Raw genomic sequence first — 19,808 nt, forward strand, 5'->3', positions numbered from 1 at the left:
CAGCGTCCCCGTATAACACGGCCGTGGGATCACGCTTGCCAGGAGGCCGGTCTCAGTGCTTTCGTCGCGTGTTCTCCCACGTGTGCACTCCGCTCCTCCGTGGTTTATGTATCACGCTTATCCCCAGTGTTGTAAGGGTTCTCCGGCGCTTTTCTGGCAGGGAGCACCTCAAAAGTATTGTCTGACTCTTGGCGCGTTTCTGTGGTGTTTCACCGGGGTGGGTTCCCTATGTGGCTGCAGCTCCGTCCAGTAGTTCGGAGTGTTCAACAGACGCCCCCTCCGGACATGTACCGTGTGCCACGGGGCAGGGAGCAGCCCCCGCCCCCCCGTTAAGTCTGTGCAAATATTTGATGGGCTGATCTGCGGGCGCGGTGCTGGACCCCCAGCTCACTCGGGCTCACCTCGCGATTGTAGTGGTATTCCCGATATTCAGCCTGTCCCCAAAAATGGCGCCGCCAGTCGTCATGGACTTCCCCACTGGCAATGGTGTGTAGTCCGCGTGTGTGCGTGAGGCGCAGCCTGTCCGGGACGAGGCTGCCGACGTCTCTCCTCCAGGGACTCCCTCCGGTGACCCGGAGCGGCGAGGCAGGTCTCGTTGCGTTGCGCTGCAGGCGCCGGCTGGTGTCACTGCGTCTCACCCTGGCAGGGGGCACTTCCGCCCGGATCCGCCTGGCACGCCAGTCCGGTGCTGCCGGGCAGTTAGAGGCCCCAGCAGTCCGTTTTAGAACGGAGCACTTCCCGGCATCGGATCTTCTCCGGGAGCGGATCAATGGGTGCCGCTTGGTTCCAGGAACTGATGTCGCTCCTTCGAGCGGGCGATGTCACGGATCATAGGACGGATTTTTTGTACAGGCCGTTATGCCTAGCGGAGCTCCCTCTTCAAGCTGCCGCCATGCTCGGCAGTTGGCCACGCCCCCCAAATTCATGTAATTTTGAGTTTCATTCTGGTTCTGTAAGTACCAGAGTGAAATCTATCAAACACAGATATGCTACAAAAATACAAACTGTACATGTTGCTTTGATTTTATAAATGCAGGCGTACAAGTACCAGAATGCAATATTCCTCCTACGTGTATTATATAGTACACGCCGAGTACATGTTCTGCTGGTTTTCGTTTTACAAATGAAGGACTACTAATATCAAAATGCATCCTAGGTGAATTATAACATAAAACACACTGTACATGTTATTTTCATTTTACATATGCAGGACTCGTTTAAGAATGTGCGGTCGTTGAACGTGATCCATAAGCCTGGAGTAACACTGCGGTAAAGAGTACATGATTACCTGGATCATTTCAGCATTTCTTCTTGCCGTGAGGGGAACGGCTTTCCAGCGGTGATTGGGGCAGCAGCAGGTCCACGGACACACGAGCGGGGCATTTCTTGGCAGCAGCGCCGCCGTGAGGGAAACGGCTCCCAGGACTACAGCCCCCAGACTACCCTGCCGTCGCAGGCGTGCTGACGCCACACCAGCGAGGCCTTGCCTGCATTAAAGCGCTCCCGCCCCATGAAACGCGGGACGCGCGCTGGCAAAGCCCGGGACAAGGGTGGGACCGTCCGTCACCGTCAGAGGCTGGCTGAGGCTGGGCTGGGCCACCCCCCCTTTCATTGCTGCAGTGATGCCTCTAATGAACTGGTTAGTGATACTGGGCATTTTATTTGGAGAACTTCAGTTATGACTGCCAGCTTATTGAACATTCCCGCCTGCATACACAAATTATGACTTGTGATATAATGGAAGATAATTGTTAAAATTATATCTGTTGTATCTGTTGTACACTGCGGGGATTTAGTTTGACCTAGATAACTGGTGGTCCCAGTTAGTTACTTACGGTCAAATTATGGGAGACGCAAGACCCAGGCAAACAAGGATGATGGCTCTGGTAATGCTAAAGTAACCGTGACCACTATGGGTGCATTTCTGACCAGAGCTGCTACGGTGATAGATAGGGAGATAGAGATGGTAAATAGACGTCTCTCAACATCTCCAAATACTGGTTCAACTGCGCTTTTGGAGGGGGATATAGTTCAACTAAATAACCGCATTGATGATATTGTGAACTCCACTTCCACGCAGAGATTGGAGAATGGTATCCTTAATATGGGAGAGCTCTCTCCAGTCTCTGAGTCTCAGTCGGACGTTATTCCTGCTCCCCTATTCCCTGTTGTCACCATATCCAGCAAGCAGGGGGGTGCCAAACTTATTCAGCCAGCCTTATGTAGTACAGGCGAGGGAAAAAGCCTGACCATCAATACACGTAGTAATACCAAGGCTGCTAGTAAGAATAACTCCCTGATACAACTGGGGGGCACGTTGCTCAATTGGTAGCACCAAACAAAAAGGAAAAGAAATGGGCAGTTTGGCGAAAAAATCTAAAACAACTGTCCCATTACCAACAGGTGGGGTTGTCTCACCTACGTCTGATCCCCCACTAATAGAAGTATTTACATCTACCCTGCTCAGCATATTAGAGTACAAACTATGCCCAATTATGACCACATTGTATAATATAGAGCAAAGTATAGCCGATCAGCACAATATTTTACAATCTTTGCAACACCATAGAAGTACAGCAGTAGCTGCCCCCTTTGTTGCATCCACAGAACCTGCGAAGGCGCCCGAAGAGGGGTTGGCTGATTCCCCCTGTCTTCAAAATAACCACGACTCAAGGCCTGCGGACCAGATTACTAGTAGCGTGGGGGGGGGGGGGGGCAGATTGATAAAACCTTGGGTTGTTTGCCTTCAAGCGGAACTCATGTAGTAGAGAATTCTAGTGTAGTTATTAATGCAGTGGGAAAGCCGCAGGATTGAGTTAATGCTGTCCCATAGAATTTGCCAATCATTGATCTACCCCCTCAATCTACCACGCTGGTGGTAATCTTGGGTAACGTCCTTCCCTAATAGATGGAGCAAAGGGGGATTATGGCCAACTAAAATATAAAGTAACTCATTGGCTGTCCCGCAATACAGCCGCGGGACCAAATATTGTGCATTATATTTTTATAGTCCGGTGTGTTGCATGGCTAGGAAGCTCCAGGAAAATAAGAAGTGGGAACTGTGTTGTGGTAAACTTTAGCAACCCCCTACCTGTTGAGAGAATCTTCAGGGAGGCCTATGCTGGTGTGTCGTGTAGTGAACAAGGTATACAGGTACTGCCTTTGGGCTTCTTCTATAGGGCGACGAACCCCAGGCAGAACAACCTGAGCACTGAACATTACCCACAGCCTTATATGCACTTGGATTGCAATAGGAATAGTAATCACAATCATTGGGTGGAAAGGGATAACCCATGGTGGTCCCTTCATCCTTTTCCCTTTACCAAAGGACAGAATAGATATGCAGCTCTTTCGGGGCTGAACTATTGTGATTGACTGAGTGAAAGGACAGTCCAAATAGACCAGTTAGGCCAGATATCGGAGCCCATTGTTGTCCAGCCGGGTATTGAGCCTTTACCTAAAATAACATTAGTAACATCTATAGTAGTACTGCCAGAAATATATATAGGTCAGGGGCATTAGAATTGTCAGGAGCTCCCATTGCTGCCCCATATTTAGATACAAATATTAACCAGCAAGAGGGTCATCTTATGATCCAGGCACATAACATGCTGTCATGGAACATCGCGGGATTGGAAGAGAAGTTTGTAGACCCAGTATGGGTACAGTTTGTTAGCAAATTCCCTGTAAAATGTCTCCAGGAGACATGGCTGGTTAACTGTAACCTTTTTTTGGAGGGGTACAAAGCGTTTTTTGCTCCTGCAATTCCAGCTTCGAGTGGGAGAGCAAAGGGCGGACTGGTTATTTTTACCTCTCTACCTTTGCAATGTAGGGTTAAGATTATTTCCCCCTCACATAGAGATTTTCAGGCAATTGTATTGAGCGTGGAACTCTTAGCCTATGCCTCATTAATTTTTATGATGCAGTACACAGAAAAGAGGAATGTGAGATAACTAATCTGAATAATTTCATTAAGCAGTACTGTGGCCCCTACAGAAACAGTCTTATGATTGTGGGTGACTTTAATGTCCACCCATGTGGTGATCCTGAATTGCCCAAAATGTGCGATCTGGGGTGTCCAAGGATCCAGGGCTTCATTTTGAGCACTCTCTACAGGGAGATGTCCTCAATAATGTGTTTAATGAATATGATTTGGTATCAGCTATGAGCTTTGTATCCCCCTCTAGTAAACAAAAGGTACCGACCTTTAAAGGTCACAGTGGCGGTTCATATATAGATCATATTTTTATCTCTACAAACGTTCAAACCTACTTATTGGGCCACACAATTTTAGCAAGTTATTTTAGTGATCATAACCCCGTGTGTGTGTGTCTAGGCGGGAATGTGCTGAAAAGAAAGGATTCAGTAATAACAGCGAGAACACTGAAGTTAACAGATGGTAGGCAAAGCCTCAAATGGACCCAAGTAACTCCATCCCTCTTCTATAAAAAGCTTCAAGAGTCCTGTGTGGCAGAATTCTCCTACTGTTTGAATACTGACTCAACAGCTCAAGGTACACTCAATGCCTTTAAGGGGATTGTTTCTGTAGTAGGGACTCTGTTATCTATTCCAAGACAAAGCAAGAACATTGGTGACCCCAAATGGTTTAATCCATCATGTTCCAAAGTCGCAAGAGAATTAAAGGCTGCACTTAAGGTAACCCCCAGGGATAATTTACAGATCGGCACTTTACGTGCCAAATACAAAAAGATGCTGACTCGGTGAAAAAGGGAACTAAAAGAGGACACATGGCGGGAGGTCTTAGATCCTATGACCCTATACAGTAGTTCCAGATTTTGGAAAATTATCAACAGACCTCTTTTCATTAGGGAAGGAGCTGAAGATTTGGGCACTAATATAACGGAGGAGGAAGGGGTGTCCCACTTTAGCGCCATCTTCAAAAGTGCTTCAACTTTACCTCAGTTGCAGGCAAGAACCCAGAACGGGGAGGTAGCCGTATTCACGGCACGAGAAGTGGAGGATAGTATCACCAGTCTTACAAGCGAGAAGGATCCAGGTCCGGATGGCGTCCCACCGGACCTTTTTAAATCTAACCCCTCTCTCTGGTCGTCAATCCTGGTGGCTGTGCTGAATGCCGCTACCAAAGGAAGGGTGCCCAGAATCATGGGGAGTTTCCAAAATTGTCCCAGTATTTAAAAAGGGAGACCGTAATTGCACCATGAATTATAGACCAATCTCCCTTATCGACTCAGTGGTTACGGTTGTTGGCGGAGTCGTTCTAAATAGACTGACTGCTTGGGCAGAAGAAAATAAGATTATATCCAACATCCAGTATGGGTTCCGCCCAGGTCACTCAACTGTGGCACAATGTCTCAATCTTTACCTAATCCTCGGAAAGTACACCATTGCCCGCCGGGGGAAAATCTCCATGGCTTTCATGGATCTTTCATCTGTTTTTGATTGTGTGAATCGAGTAAGGCTGTGACAGTCCATGAGGGCCATGGGGGTGGAGGCAAACCTAGTGGACTTTCTGAGGGATTTATATAGGGATACTAGGGCGAACATCAGATATGCTCAGTATCTGAGGGTCTCCAGGGATTTTAACACAGAAAGAGGGGTCCGACAGGGGTGTATCCTGGCCCCTTTCCTTTTTAATCATTATATCAACGATTTGGACAAGACCCTTTTGGAGACTGGGGCTGACTTTCCATACATGGGTCACAGGGGACTGCCCGTCTTGCTATATGCAGATGATGTTGTCCTCCTGGCACGTACCCCCAAAAGTTTGCAGATCCTGCTTGACACTTTTCGAGGGTTTATAGCCGAGCGAGAGCTGGCCATAAATAACTCTAAATCGTATGCAATGCAGGTAGGGCTCCACCGAAAACACCAGTATACCTTTAGGGCGAACGGAGAAAGAGTACCGATTTCCCTTTTTTACTATCTTGGCGTCCTATTAGATGATCACTTGGATTGGGGCGCCTTAATTAAAAAGAAAAGGGGTGAGGTGATTAGGTCTAATGCAGCGATTTTCGGCTTGGCAGCCAAAATGGGCAATCGCCCAGTGGCTGCAATGTTGAAAATCTATCAAGTTAAGAGTGTCTCTATAGCTACCTACGGGAGCGAATTGGGGGATATATTGGCGTGGAGGGCATCCAGGTGACGGAAAATAATTTTTCAAAACAGTTGCTGGGGGTTCCTTAATGGACTTCTAATTTTATTGTTCATGAAGAAACTGGCCTCTCTTACATCTGTGATACTTTGGCAATGCGCCCGTTGCTTTTTTGGCTTAAAAGTTGGCTAAACAAAGATTTAAACCTCACCCAAAAATTACTAAAAGAAGCTCTAAGTCTGGACCACATGATTGATATACCATGGCTAAAGTATTTAAAGGGGTGTTTTAGTGAGCTGGGGCTCCCAGACCTTTTTTTATTACCTGAATGTATTACTAGGGCAGATGTGGCTCTTGTAAAAGAATCTTTTTTAAATCATAAAAATGCCAATTGTGAGGTGACAGAATTGATGAAAACCAGCGTCTGCAAGTACGTGATGCTCAGAACATCCTTAGAAATGGAGCCTTACCTCCTGTGGCCCTTGCCGGCTTATGAGCGTTTTTACTAATTAGGTTTAGATTGGATTATTTCCATCTTTTATTAGCTGTACCTAAGGGGAGTCACAAAGGCAAAGTGTTAGCACCCTGTGGCTGCGACAATTTGTCTCCTCAGGACCTGCTACACTTTGTGTTTTTTGTGATTTTTATGAAGCCCCACGGAGGCTGTTTTTAAATGTAAAACAAATTAAACTTCTTACAGGTACGCCCCACCCTCCTTTTTTTGCAATTTTTAAAACCTGAATATATTCCATTTGTGGTTGGTTTCTTGAAATGTTCCTTGAGGTATAGAAAATGTTTGGAATCCTAAGGGACTTGATTGCTGCTTGATTGAGAATATAAAACCGTACAATGTGATGCCCTATGACCCTACAATTATAGAACGTAAACTGGAACAATTGTATTTTATAACTAGTATTGTATTTTTTAGCTCTGTCTTTTATATTGATGAAATGTAACTTTTTATGGTTTCCTAAATATGTGAACCGAATAAAGTTTATTGACACAAAATGCAGGACTCCAAGCACCAGAATGCAATATTCAATGTACATTCATGATATAAAACAATGCACACTGTTATTTTGATTTTCTTTTTGCAAATGCAGGACTGCAGCTACCAGAATGCAATATCGAATAGACAAGAAGAACACAAGCTGCTTGTGTAGTTTAGATTTTCCTCCTATGAACGCAGGCTACAGGTATCAGCACACAAACTGCGAAACAGGGCAAGATAAGTTGTTGTTAAAACAATTGAGGTGGTAAATAGCAAATCTCTAGTCACAAACTGACCTGCTAAAAAAGGAGGGATGCTATCTCACTCACTCAGCACTCCCTCATAACCCAGGACCTAAGCTCCTCACTAACCAAACACCGAGGAGGTATTACGTGGTTCTTGGTAGTGCTATAGATACTCATCACACAGACCTAGCTGCAGATAGTGGTGTGACGCAAAAGGTTGGATGACACCACTGCAAGGAACTGCGCTGGGCCCCTGGCTGCAGAGAGACATAAAGGCTATGTAAATAACAAGGACCCCCTGTTCAAATACTGAATGCGTAATACAGGGAAATAGACAGTGTGTGAAAAGTTAAACAATTGATATTACAACTAGGGAAAAAAAACGTATGTAAAGCACAACAAATAATTAAAAAGTACAACAACTAATTAAAAAGTACAAGGTTGAGTTTATTTCTAAATGTACATATTCATATTAAAAAGACTCAGTGCAAAATCATATGCACTAATTAATTCTAAAAAATCAACAGTCATACATAAATAACTTATATTAAACAAATTTACACCAATTTATACATGATAAAACAGTGGCGAAAAATGTATAACATCGACGCGCGTTTCGGCGTTAACAGAACGCCTTCATCAGGAGCCACAATCAATCTAGGAGAAACACGGGATGAGTGTTCTCTAATCCTTTCTTGTAGATATATCAACACTTTTATTCTCGTTGGAATTTATACTTCACCTGGCTTACTGTTTAAGCCCAATAAGATGAGGGGCCAACAGTTACATCAACCTGTGGGAGCTCCAATTACGATATGTACAAGCTCCTCACAACCAATGGAAAAGATAGCCACACTGCCTAAGGAAAGAGCGAGCAATTGTATCAACACTTCCAACGGCTGCGGGACGCCGGTTTAGATTCCGAACACGGCTCCCGCGGGTTGATGAAACGGCTCATTCCTCACCGTCTCTAGCGCGGTTGCATTTATTTGCGGTTGTGGGAGCTAACGCATATCGAAATTGAAGCTCCGACGAGCCGATGCAATTGATCTTTCGGGCTGATGATACGGCACTACTGACACTGTTTTTAGCGCAGCTATATATTTTCCAACGGCTGTGAGGAGCATACTGAGATGGTGATTGAGACTCCCACATGTTGATACAATTGCTCGCTCTTTCCTTAGGCAGTGTGGCTATCTTTTCCATTGGTTGTGAGGAGCTTGTACATATCGTAATTGGAGCTCCCACAGGTTGATGTAACTGTTGGCCCCTCATCTTATTGGGCTTAAACAGTAAGCCAGGTGAAGTATAAAATCCAACGAGAATAAAAGTGTTGATATATCTACAAGAAAGGATTAGAGAACACTCATCCCGTGTTTCTCCTAGATTGATTGTGGCTCCTGATGAAGGCGTTCTGTTAACGCCGAAACGCGCGTCGATGTTATACATTTTTCGCCACTGTTTTATCATGTATAAATTGGTGTAAATTTGTTTAATATAAGTTATTTATGTATGACTGTTGATTTTTTAGAATTAATTAGTGCATATGATTTTGCACTGAGTCTTTTTAATATGAATATGTACATTTAGAAATAAACTCAACCTTGTACTTTTTAATTAGTTGTTGTACTTTTTAATTATTTGTTGTGCTTTACATACGGTTTTTTTCCCTAGTTGTAATATCAATGTTTAACTTTTCACACACGGAGAGACATAAAGGCATCATGCCAGCGCTATGCAAGCCATTAAAATAAATACATACAAAAGCTTTTTTTATATTCATTAATATGCGTGAAATTTGGCATACATTGAATATATTGATGTGACACACATCCCTTTATAACTGAACACCTCTTTGCCAAGCAGTCCTTTTGTTATGCTCTGACGGTAGGGCCATGCTGACCTGTTACAAAGCCAGCATAACAAAACATGGCAAGCCACAACAATGATGCTGTTTGCCTCAAACGGATGCCTGTGCCAGTCTCATCACCTCCAGCTGGCTTGGGGCGGCATAATCGCCATACTGGATTGCATGCAATTTAAACGGCTGGCGTCCAGTCGTAATTAAATAGAGTCACCTGCCGGACTCTCTTTTCCAATCCTGTCTCTGGCCTCTGAGATGCCTGCCTCAGAGTCACGCGCACTTTTTAATGAGCAAGCCCAAATGAGCATGTCATGATGAGCATCACCAGGCAGCAGAGACCCCACCCCAAGGTAAAACTAACTGTATAATCCCGGCGCGCAGACACGGAGACGGAGACATCTGTGCGCTGTGCGCGTCTACGACTGTACGAACGTCATCATGGTCAGGTCAGGTGGTTTTTAATCAGTGGTCGAAGTGGGGGGAAAAAGTAGGGTAACTGTGGGCAGAGACTCCGAGGGTGGGGATAACCCAAGGATTGGATCAGAAGGCGGAGTCAGAGGTGTAGCTAGAATGTGCCAAACATCCCAATTTTTAGTATTTGTTTGGCATTTCACCGACCAGTTACTGCTTATTGTGTTATTTAATTCAACCAATGGATACACTTGATTATTTAAAGTTTAATAGAAATTATTGGCGGATGTATGACATCACAACACATGCTTTTACCATGCATGCTTTTACATCGCAAGTTTTACAACGCATGCCTTTACAACGCATTGTGTTGAAGGGTGCTGGATAGTGAATAGTTTAATTTACTATTCCAACTCCAGTCCCCGTGGATAGTAGGGAAGGTGTTGGATAGTAAATTAAATCTATTCCCTATCTTAGAGCGCCCCCCAGCGCAATGCATTGTAATGGTTTGCGATGTAAAAGTTGCGATGTAAAGGCACTGCATGGTAAAAGTTGCGTTGTAAAGGATGTTTCCTGTTATTGGCATTTAAATACATTCAAACAGTGGGATATATTTCCAATCACACAATGTCCCAAATACGCTTAAAAATGGAATCACAAGCCATTTGTCTCCAAACCATACAGTTTCTCTCATTAGCACTTCTCCTCCCTTCTTCCACAAGAGCAGTTCAAAAATGAATAGTAAAAAATCCTAGTTTGCAATTGTTTTCTATATAATTATGGCTCTGCCTTATTTGCCACATAATACATCATCCACTGCATAATCTTACAGTTTTAACTGATCATTGTTGTAGCTCAAATGGATAAAAAGTTACTAAAAAACATGACTTGAGTTGCTGCAAAGTGGACATCCCTTTGCAAAGGTTGACTGATCACCTTTCTCACTGCTACATTTATATGTTATACTGATACTAATGAGGCGGAATCTTTGCAGAAACTTAACATGTGTAAAATGTCTAAATAATAAAGTATAAGAAAATATATTGCATTACGCTGCATTCTTTTTTCATTGCATAATTTAGTCAACACTGCAGCATAATTTTGTCCCCCATTGCTGCACAATTCCAGTGGTTCTGGAGCAGGTAGCACATGTTAAAAGTGCTTGTGCATGAAGCAGAGAGACTGTGAAGTTTGCAAACTTAGTTTGGTGTGCATGCAAATCCTGCATTGCCGATCCTTGGTGAGTTGCAGCTACTACTGCTGAAACAAGGCCAATGGAGCTACCAATGGGTGAGGCGGAATGGCCTCGATGGCAGGGCCGGCTTTACTGCTGGTGGCACCCTGTGCAACAATGTTTGTTGGTGCCCCCAATGAACACCTACGCCACGTACTCCCTCACTACCACCTGTTAACAGTCCCCCTCAAGTTTCCATAACCACACTCTCTCAGATGCATTTAATTTGATTTAAAGTGCCACTCATACCAGTGTATGGTATCAAAGCACTTTACATTACACACACTAGACATAGACAATCATTTATATGTGTGTAAATCACTGTATAGGAAATGTTACATAAGACAAAGGACTACAAGGTGTAGAAATCACATGACAACCATACTGGTAGGCAGTATAGTGTAATAGCTCACTTTTCTATGTTAGGATTTTAACTCATAAACTACAAGTAACAAAGGGATCTCTCTGACAAAAGCAGTAATCTACTAACCTAGTTAATATTATGTGCACTTTGTGATCTGCATGTTCTTTGCAGCAGGCACATTAACCCGCTGTACTACTATTCCAGGAGTCAATCCTTCCACAAGACAAAACTCCAATCTCTCTCTAGGAAGAGCATTAATCACTGAAGTTATCATGACATTTTTATTGTTGCTGAAAATTGCTGGAGGCAGGGAAGGAGGCAGCAAGTTTCTTTTAAACCATAATATACTTGCAAACACTACACACCCTCCCGAAATAGATACCCAGTGTGGTCACACTGTTCGTACTGCCTTAACCTGCTCAAGGTTCATGTGACCTCAGTGACAGACTCACAGTGACTGGATCACTGTCACTCTAGGGTGTGCTGCTTCGTAGGCCTGCCCGCAAGACTGGAGATGATCTTCAGTATGGATTGTCGTGGACAGGCCTTCAAGGTTAACCCACAATTGACACCACATCTGCTTGTGCTAAGACATCAGGCCTTCTAAGGTCTAGTGGGGCCTTCTAAGGTCTAGCATGGGAATATGCTCCCTCAGTAGAGTGGTCTGGTGGATTGGTCATGAAGGCTGAACCCGGTTCCCCAGTTCCAAATTCGACAGCTCCGGCCATAGTACCACATCCTCTCCCCCACTGAACACCATACTGCCCCACTGAGAGAAACTCGCATTGCCTTCAACTAAAACCTAATTGTGCAGCGCTATAAGCACTTGGATGTGGCTTAATTCAAATTATGCACTTGATAAAAGTAATTTGATGCCAAAAAAATAAAGTAAAGCACACACTCATAGGGAATGAAAGATTAAGTAAAGCATGTGAAATGTAAGCAGAAACAACATGGTTACCTTAACGATCTCTCACTCATTATTCAGAAATAACTGAAAAGTTAAGGACATGACTACAGGGCCCTGAAGGGAACCATTTCAATGTCCATTGCTTATATCCTTACAAAACGTAAGCAGACTGGTTTAACCCCTTGGCCGCAGCGCTAATTCCACCACAGCGGTGGGGGGGTGAGCCCGGCGCCCCAATGCTTGTGACAGAACCACACTGTCATGAGTCACGGGCGGGCTGTGCTCATGACGGCATGGTTCCGTCACGACCCCGTCCACTCACTAATTCGCCCACTCAGGCAGGGAATCAGTGCCGCGTCGGCGGAGCGGCCGCAACATGATGACATCACGCCGTAATGAGCACACACCATGACGGCGTGGTTCCGTCATGCACAGGGAAGGGGTTAAAAAGACCACATCCATAAACACAGAGCCATGGTACACATTTTGTTTTCCAATCCACCCATCAACCAGGTATTGCAATACATCCAGGAATGGTGCTTCTCCACCAGGGGACAACAGTGCTGTTCAAAGAAAGACGAGAAAAGAAAAGTAGCACTTCACTGTAAAGTCTTTAAATGAAGGCTAATGTGTTTGGATGTGAATAAAACCAATCTGGCCACTTTGCAACTACTCTGTCTTGCTTTATTTAGTTATGTATTTATTTTTCATATTTAAAACCTTTTTATTTCTCTCCATCCCGAGACTGCACTTTGGAATAGAAAATTTTCAGAAAAAGGGCATTTCCCTCAATTGTTTCTCTTTTTTGGATCCATTTCACAGGGAAGCAACTAAATGAAAGAAGGAAAGAGAGGCTGTGAACAGTTTCTTCAAGTCACAGTTTTCAGTAAGTGAGGAGCAAGACAGAAAGAGAGGGAATAATAGAAAGAGAGGGGGGGAGGGGCAGCTGCCAGCACAGAAAACAGAACCTGCCCCCTGTCCAAAAACCGGCCCCCACCCCCATCAAGTCTACCGGGGATTGCCCGGTGCTCGGACTTACCAGCCTGGTCCTGCTGACCATGAGTCTGTCGTAAATAAAGTCTGAGTGGTGTTAGCTGCCCTAGAGGATCTCAATAGTTTAAGCCTAATCTTATTCAATAAAGTAATTGAAAAAGAGGTATTTAAATCTTGCTCCCTTTTTTTTTTTAATTGGATATCAGAAAAACAGCAAAAATCAATGTGACATACATGCCCAGATACAGAAAACAGAATACCATATCTGATGGCCAGATTTTTTATGTTAACCCCACCCTCCCCCACCCACCCACAGTGGATCCCCACAAAGAAAGAAAAAAAGAAAGAAAACACCAAAATATATGAGAACCAACTTGGAAGTATTAGTATTATATAAGCAATTAATCCTTGTTCAACCACTTAGTTATGGATTCCCATATCTTTTAGCCTTTGGACCTTGCCCTGCTCCCCTTCTTCTAAACACAGATATCTCCCAATTATATATAAATAATAATTTGCTAAACCATACATGTATCGAGGGTAGGATTTGGATCGAGCTAGACCGTAGCCAGACAGAGCCGATATACCGCCATAGCTATATACACCATTTTACGATCTGCTTCCTCCATCTCCTGATTAGAAATCCCTAGCATAATAGTCCGCGGAGTCAGTGATAGAGGGTATCCCAGTATGGATTCTAGCCGTTGTTCGATTTGACCCTGCAAATGAGAAAGACCAGAACAAGTGGCAAACATATGGGTGCTATCCGCGGGCAGCAAGCCACACCGAGGGCAGTGTATTCCCGAACCCCCCCACAACGGTGGATGCGCGCCGGAGTAATGTATAAGTTACACCAAGTCTTAAAACATTGTACTTGCAAATTAGCAGAGATGCATGTTGTTTGGCTAAACAAGAGTGAGTCTTCACATTCACTTTGCCCAGCAGATACACTTGCTTGCCATCTTCCAAAATGCTTGGTCAAATCATCCCCCATTTTCTCATTAATAAGCCTATATAAATACGATGTTGTGGCTTGGCCGCTCTTAATTAAATCTAATATAGGGATTCAATCCTGATTGCTAAGTATCTTGGCGACAAAATCCCTTATCGGTAGGTATTTAAAAAAATATGTATTCTCAATCCCAAATTTCTCTTTGATAACCTCAAAAGTAAGCATTTCGGCATTCAGAATAAGATCCCCTATACACTGAACACCTTTCTCAACCCAATTTTTTAAATATATATCATGAAAGATGTCCGGGAGTAAACTGTTATTGGATAAAGGGGAGTATAGATGTATCCGCCCCATCCCAAACTTTTTCCTGACTGCAATCCAGACCCTATATACCCCAAGTCGAACCTTAAATTTGACCCTCTTAAAATAAGCAAAATCTATCTGACGCAGAAGAAGCCTTCTGGCTTCCGTCTCTAGGGTTAAATGATAAATTGAGATCTTTTTACGCATCCCATATTCCCACCATTTAGCAACTCCCCCATCTGTTGCAACGTAATTACCCAAAAGTAAATTTGGAAGTTAGGGACGGACCAGCCTCCCCTATCTCTAGATAGAGTCATGTATCTAAGGGCCCTTCTAGGGCGCTGTTCAGTCCATAGAAACCATGTAACTAGCTGATCCAACTTCTGGAACCAAGCTTTGGGTATATCTAAGGGAATTGCTCTAAAACAGTATAACATTTTGGGCAGAAAAATCATTTTTAAATTATTGTTCCTCCCAATTAGAGTTAGATGTAAATTTTTCATTCTTCGAGAATCAGACGTAATTTTCTGAAGAAGCGGTTTTAAGTTGATATCTACAATATATTCAAGTTTGGAGCTTATCTCTATACCTAGATATCTGGCATTTGGTACTATCCGCTGATCAGCTAGTGTAACCTTATCGTTGATGACGATTTGTGTTTTATTATCATTCAGATGGTAGCCAGATATGTTACCGAATTGTGATTTCGTAGGGCCATATGTATCAAGCAAATTCGCATTCGCAAAGGCCAAAATTCACTAAATGGTATGTATAAAGCTAAATCTGGTGCAAAATAAGGATTCCTTACTTTGCAATTGCATTTAAGGAATCGCATATTTTGCGATTCCTAAAATGCAATGTATGAAGCAAAAAAAATTTGCAAAATGTCCTTAAGGAATCGCAAATTACCACTTACTTGGACACCCCTGCACCCTTGAAATTATTCTCAATTTGCGATTAGCAAAGTGCGAATCGCAAATTGAGAATAACTTTCCATTCATTCCTATGGGCCTCCTGACCCAAAGAAATGAATGGCAAAGTATTCCTTAATTGCGATTCGCAATTTGCTAATCGCAATTAAGGAATTTTAAGAAATCGCAAAAAAATGCGATTTTGTACATACATACCTATTTGCGATTCTCAAATAGCAATTTCGTAAAAATCGCTATTTGAGAATCGCAAATCAGGTTGATGATTCATATGGCCCAAAATCGTTATTTCCTCCAGTGCCTGCCGGGGGGCAGCGGTTACTATTGCTAAACCGTCTGCGTATCCCAAAATGTTTGCGTCTCCCCCTCTAGCACAGGTAGGTTGGATTATTTGATTCTCCTGGATCTTCCTGATTAGTGGGTCAATATAGATGGCAAATAGCAAGGGTGAGCACGGACATCCTTGCCTTGTTCCAAACATTATATCAATCTCCCCAGACTGTGCCCCCATCAAAGTCATCTTAGCAATTGGATCTTTATACATACTTTGTATTGATTTTAGGAAACCATCCCCGATCCCATAGTACTTTAAGACAGCCATAAAAAAGGCCAGGAGACCCTATCAAATGCCTTTTCCGCATCTAAAAGAATGAAGGCCATAGGGTCTCCTGTAACCTTGGTGTGGTCAAACAATGTTATTGCCCGTCGTATGTGATCTATAGTTTCACGCCCAGGGACAAAACCGTGTTGTTGTGGAGAAAACAACTTTTTAATAACCTGTGCCAATCTATTTGCGAAAACCTTGGAGTAAATCTTATTATCGCTATTTATTAAGGTGATAGATCGGTATGCCCCTGGATCGGTCGCCACTTTCCCTTTTTTAAGAAATACCACAATCTTAGCATTTCGCCAAGACTCCGGAGGTATATCTCCACTCTGAACAATACGAAACATCTCAAGCATTATTGACGCCAGCTGAGTCTGGAAGGTCTTAAAAAGTTTGCCTGGGAGATAATCAGGACCAACAGCTTTACCTGGTAATAGGTAATCTATTGCCCAGATTATTTCTCCTAAACTGATCCGGGCATCTAAGAAATCCCTGTCTGCCGAGGACAGTTGGTCACTTCTGATCTCTTCAAGATATCTCTTGATTTCAGCCTGTAGACTACAGGTATCTCTTATATCTTCCGAGTATAGTTTCTGGTAAAATTTCTGAAATGCAGAAAGAATATCCCCTGAGTCAGTAACTAAGCCGATATCAGGATGTAAAATACCTGCAATCCGACTTCTTTTTCCCTAATCCGCACAGCTAGCATATGGCCTACCCTCTCGTTGCACTCGTAGAGCTTGGAGCGCCAGGCTAGATATCTACCTGCAGATGTAGCAATAGAGATTTCCGTTATAGCAGATTTAGCTATTGAAATCCCAGTTTGAGCCATTTCAACAATTTCATCATCCCGCCCTGATGTCAAAACCTTCGACAGATAACTCTCAGCTTTAGTGAGTGTTTCATACATCTCCTTGGTCTTATTCCTCTCTTTTTTCTGCAGCTCCCACCCAAACTGTGTAGTCTCTCCCCTGATCCCAGCTTTTAAAGTGTCCCAAACATTTTGAATACCCGTGCTTCCCATGTTTTCATTAAGAAATCTAGTAATCCAAGTATCCATATGTTCTATATAGGCCTTGTCGCTTAGAAGTGCCCTATTAAAAGTCCAGCTAGCAGCTTGTTTCTGGCATTTAATATTCACTTCCAATACTAAAGGGTTATGATCAGACATAACTCTGGGGAATTTTATAATTTTACTACCTTGGACCAGACATCGAGAAATAAAAAAGTAATCTAATCTTACATGTGACCTATGTGGCGCCGAGAAGTAAGTAAATCCTGGATCATTCCCTTTGGTTAAAGCCCACATGTCTACCAGCCCATGGAGATCTTTCAGTTGACTGAGAGATCTAAACACTTTCGGTTTCCGATCTTGATAAATTATTTCAGGGTGATTAGATATCGTACAGCCCATATTAATATTAAAATCACCACAACATATGATCGGAGATGGCCAACCCACCAGCTCCAGACCAAACCAATTGTACATTTCAGGGTCATCCAGTACTGGTCCATAAATAGAAGATAATGTAAACATACTGCTACCAATAGTGCATTGCGTCATAGCCCACCTTCCATATTTATCAGAGGTAGCGCGGGTAAAATTTGCCATACCCGCCGTGCAAATATAGCCACACCCTTTGTCTTGACCTCCTGTTTAGTCCACAAAATCAATTGAAACCCATCCAGCTCCAAAACTTTATTTCTACTAGCTTCTATATGTGTCTCTTGGAGGCAGATGATATCTGTCTTCAAGATTCGCATATCTTCTCTTATCCTACGTCGTTTAGCAGGGTCATTTAATCCACAGATATTAACAGAAGCAATCCTAATATACCCCATTAGGTATGCTGAGCAGAACCCGATACAATGTGACTTTAAACATTATAAAAAAAAGAAAAAACGTATCCTTACACATAAAAACCTATACCCCCCAGAGTCCCCTCTGTTCAAAATAAGATCCACCACCCTAACCCCCCTCTTCCCTCCCCACACCCTTAACTAGGGCACAAAAGGGCCTCAGACCCTTGTGATGCCTCCTGTGTAGATGTGAGCCCCTTGTTCCTCCTGAACCCACATTGAAACAAAGGAGAAAAAAAAACACACCCCATTCCAGTATATCAAACAAGTGACCCAGTTTCAATTGGATCACCAGGATTCGCTACAATCAATGTATCATTCCATCTTAATTGCACATTAAACATTCTACATCATACAATCCATCAAAACCAAACCCTTAAATTAGACAGATACCCCCATGTGCTCGAAAAAGGAGATTTAATTTAATTGCGCCCCGCAGGCCCAGAACTCGATCCGACATCAGTTAACTCCTTTAGATAGTTTTCCGCCTGAATCTACGAAGTAAATACCCTAACCCGCCCCTGGCAGATAACTTTCAGCTTAGCGGGATTCAACAAATACACTCCACATCCATGTTTTTGGAAGGGGCTAATCAGCTGCCGGAGATGCCACTTTCTTTCAACAGTAGTGTGGCAGAAGCCGGGTTGAACAAAAAAAGTCTGCCCTTCTGCTGATTTTTTTGCGTATGGTCTAGCTTTTCAAATATCGCTTGGCGCAGTAAAAAGTACCCAAAGAATATTGAAATTGCTCGGGGTTTAGGGTTGGGGGTCAGGATTACTTTTAACCACGAGGGGCAACCTGTGAACATGCTGGATCTCCGCCTCCCAGTTCCAGTGAGAAAGATCTGGAAATGCCGACTTGAAGAGCTTTAGCTCAAATCCCCGTATATCACTCCCCTCAGCATTTTCTTCAATGCCCAGCAAGCGAAGATTGTTCCTTTGCTGCCTATTTTCGGATTCTTCCAATTTCCAAAGGATGTCCATCATTCTAGCATCATTAGCAGTGCATTCCAGGCCGGCCTCTAGTTCCACTACACGTTCTTCTGAGGGAAGTGGTTCTTACCATCACTTCTGAGCAGGCTTTCATTGTTTTACGGATAGCCCCCTGGATTTTTTTGGTTGACAATTGTTCCCTTTTGTTCTCAAGCCGAGCCTCGGATTGCATTGCCTTTAGAGTTGCGTATATTAAGCTGATTGAGGGAGCATGCACCACTTTTTTGCCAGAGGTATTACATCTTTCCTCCTGGAACCCTAAGCCTACCCCTGTTCCCCCTTCTGCCGCTAGATTCATAGTAGAATATTCCCATTGGAGATTTTCCGCGGTGTCAGAGTGAGAGCTTTCATGCAAGGAGCCCTCATCATTTTTCTTCTCAGATGATTAGCCCCCTTCTTAGTGTATTTGCCGTTGTAGGGGGCTGTCGCTATCATCCCCTGAAGCGTCTATACTTGTTTTATCAGGATCGCTCACATGATTTAAATCTGATTCCTCTGGCAATGAAAAACTATTCTCTGCATCTAGGGTGCCCGGCACTAAATCGCCAAACTCAAGAAACTCACAAGCAGCAGCACCCTCAATAAGTTTAATCCTTGCACCCGCGATTCCTCCTGTTTTTGCTGTGGGATGTACCTTCTAGTCCTGCTATTTGAACAACTAAAGCATCCCCGGCGTCATGGACGCTACACACTTCACTAATTGCAGGGGGATCCTCTGTGCCCAACCCCTCAAGAGAAGCTGCAATGTCGCAGGTACTGGTTTCACAGTAGGGGAAGCCACTAGAGATCTGGGGCCAATGTTAGTTTTAGCATTTTCCCCATTAAAGAAGTAATCTGCTTTTGTTGTCTAACGCTTACCTGTTTGCCGGAAACGTTCCTGAAATGATGGGGGTCTTTTTCCATGCACCCTTCTCCAGCGGATACCGTTCTATGTCAGGAGTCCCTTTCCTGCTCCGTGCTTTTTCCACATTGCCCTGAGGGGGAGTAGCAATCACGTCAGATTCCCTTGCAGCAGGCAGCTTCTTGGGCGGCACAGCTCCCTTCGTACCGGTGGCTCCCTCCTTCGGCACAGCTCTC

This window comes from Lissotriton vulgaris, chromosome 9, assembly GCF_964263255.1.
Source record: "Lissotriton vulgaris chromosome 9, aLisVul1.2, whole genome shotgun sequence".
In the NCBI taxonomy this organism is placed as follows: Eukaryota; Metazoa; Chordata; class Amphibia; order Caudata; family Salamandridae; genus Lissotriton; species Lissotriton vulgaris.